The following is a 2,570-nucleotide window of genomic DNA, read 5'->3' as shown; positions in this document are numbered from 1 at the left end:
ACCTGTGCTTCATCGACAGAAGGCCGAGCAAAACATGCTACCGCGTGTGTGCGAACGGCTACACAAAGTGAACTCCGTGGTGACAAAGTAGCACGTCTGACTCCAGATCAGAAGGTTGCGGGTTCGAATCACGTTCGGGTCAAGTTTTCTTTTTTACTATTTTCATCTATCTGTCTATCTACTTATTTTTCTGTCTACAATGACTTGTCTCTTTACCTGTGCTTCATCGATAGAAGGCCAAGCAAAACATGCTACCACGTGTGTGCGAACGGCTACCCTAAATGGACTCGGTGGCGAACTGTTAGCGCGTCCGACTCCAGATCAGAAGGTTGCGTGTTCGAATCGCGTCCGGGTCAAAATCTCTTTCTTATTATTTTCATCAATCTGTCTATCTACTTATTTGTCTGTCTACAATGACTTGTCTCTTTACCTGTGCTTCATCGACAGAAGGCCGAGCAAAACATGCTACCACGTGTGTGCGAACGGCTGCCCTGAGCGGACTCGGAGGTGCAACGGTAGCACGTCTGACTCCAGATCAGAAGGTTGCGTGTTCGAATCAAGTCCGGGTCTAATTCTTTTTTTTATTATTTTCATCTATCTATCCACTTATTTGTCTGTCTACAATGACTTGTCTCTTTACCTGTGCTTCATCGACAGAAGGCCGAGCAAAACACGCTACCGCGTGTGTGCGAACGGCTACACTAAGCGGACTCAGTGGCGCAACTTTAGCACGTCTGACTCCAGATCAGAAGGTTGCGTGTTCGAATCAAGTCCGGGTCAAATTCTTTTTTTTTTATTATTTTCATCTATCTATCCACTTATTTGTCTGTCTACAATGACTTGTCTCTTTACCTGTGCTTCATCGACAGAAGGCCGAGGAAAACATGCTACCGCGTGTGTGCGAACGGCTACACAAAGTGAACCTTGTGGTGACACAGTAGCACGTCTGACTCCAGATCAGAAGGTTGCGGGTTCGAATCACGTTCGGGTCAAGTTTTCTTTTTTTTATTTTCATCTATCTGTCTATCTACTTATTTGTCTGTCTACAATGACTCTTCTCTTTAGGTGTGCTTCATCGACAGAAGGCCGAGCAAATCATGGTACTTCGTGTGTGCGAACGGCTACCCTAAACGGACGCGGTGGAGACACGGTAGCACGTCTTACTCCAGATCAGAAGGTAGCGTGTTCGAATCACGTCCGTGTAAAAGTCTCTTTTTATTATTTTCGTCTATCTGTGTATCTACTTATTTGTCTGTCTACAGACTTGTCTCTTTACCTGTGCTTCCTCGACAGAAGGCCAAGCAAAACATGCTAGCACGTGTGTGCGAATGGCCACACTAAACGGACTCGGTGGCGACATGTTAGCATGTCTGACTACAGATCAGAAGGTTGCGAGTTTGAATCACGTCTGGATCAAATTTCCTTTTTTCTTATTTTCATCAATCTGTCTATCTACTAATTTGTCTGTCTACAATGACTTGTCTCTTTACCTGTGCTTCATCGACAGAAGGCCTAAAAAACATGCTACCACGTGTGTGCGAACGGCTACCCTAAGCGGACTCGGTGGCGCAACGGCAGCGCGTCTGACTCCAGATCAGAAGGTTGCGTGTTCGAATCACGTCGGGGTCAAATTCTCTTTTTTATTGTTTTCAACTATCTGTCTACTTATTTGTCTGTCTACAATGACTTCTCTCTTTACCTATGCTTTATCGACAGAAGGCCGAGCAATACACGCTACTGCGTGTGTGCGAACGGCTACACTAAGTCAACTCGGTGGCGACCCGGTAGGACGTCTGACTCCAGATCAGAAGGTTGGGTGTTCGAATCACGTCGGGGTCAAATTCTCTTTTTTATTGTTTTCAACTATCTGTCTACTTATTTGTCTGTCTACAATGACTTCTCTCTTTACCTATGCTTTATCGACAGAAGTCCGAGCAATACATGCTACTGCGTGTGTGCGAACGGCTACACTAAGTCAACTCGGTGGCGACCCGGTAGGACGTCTGACTCCAGATCAGAAGGTTGCGTGTTCGAATCACGTCGATGTCAAGTTCTCTCTTTTGTTATTTTCATCTATCTGTCTATCTACTTATTTGTCTTTCTACAATGACTTGTCTCTTTACCTGTGCTTCATCGACAGAAGGCCGAGCAAAACATGCTACCACGTGTGTGCGAACGGCTGCCCTGAGCGGACTCGGAGGTGCAACGGTAGCGCGTCCGACTCCAGATCAGAAGGTTGCGTGTTCGAATCGCGTCCGGGTCAAAATCTCTTTCTTATTATTTTCATCTGTCTATCTACTTATTTGTCTGTCTACAATGACTTGTCTCTTTACCAGTGCTGCATCGACAGAAGGCCGAGCAAAACATGCTACCGCGTGTGTGCGTACGGCTACCCTAAACGGACGCGGTGGCGACACGGTAGACCGTCTGACTCCAGATCAGAAGGTTGCGAGTTTGAATCACGTCCGGGTCAAATTCGCTTATTTATTATTTTCATCTATCTGTGTATCTACCTATTTGTCGGTCTACAAAGTCTTGTCTCTTTACGTGTGCTTCATCGACAGAAGGCT

At 46.0% G+C, this 2,570-nt stretch overlaps 1 non-coding gene across 1 annotated transcript; it reads left to right on the top strand.

Annotated features, from left to right (window-relative positions):
- The first annotated feature begins 1,557 nt into the window (after positions 1 to 1,557).
- On the top strand, positions 1,558 to 1,629 carry TRNAW-CCA (transfer RNA tryptophan (anticodon CCA)). The gene has a single exon. It is a non-coding gene; the product is annotated as a tRNA-Trp (tRNA).
- Positions 1,630 to 2,570: the final 941 nt, after the last annotated feature.

The sequence above is a fragment of the Rhipicephalus microplus genome, chromosome 5 (genome assembly GCF_043290135.1).
Source record: "Rhipicephalus microplus isolate Deutch F79 chromosome 5, USDA_Rmic, whole genome shotgun sequence".
NCBI lineage: Eukaryota > Metazoa > Arthropoda > Arachnida > Ixodida > Ixodidae > Rhipicephalus > Rhipicephalus microplus.
This window is presented reverse-complemented; position numbering and strand designations above follow the sequence as displayed.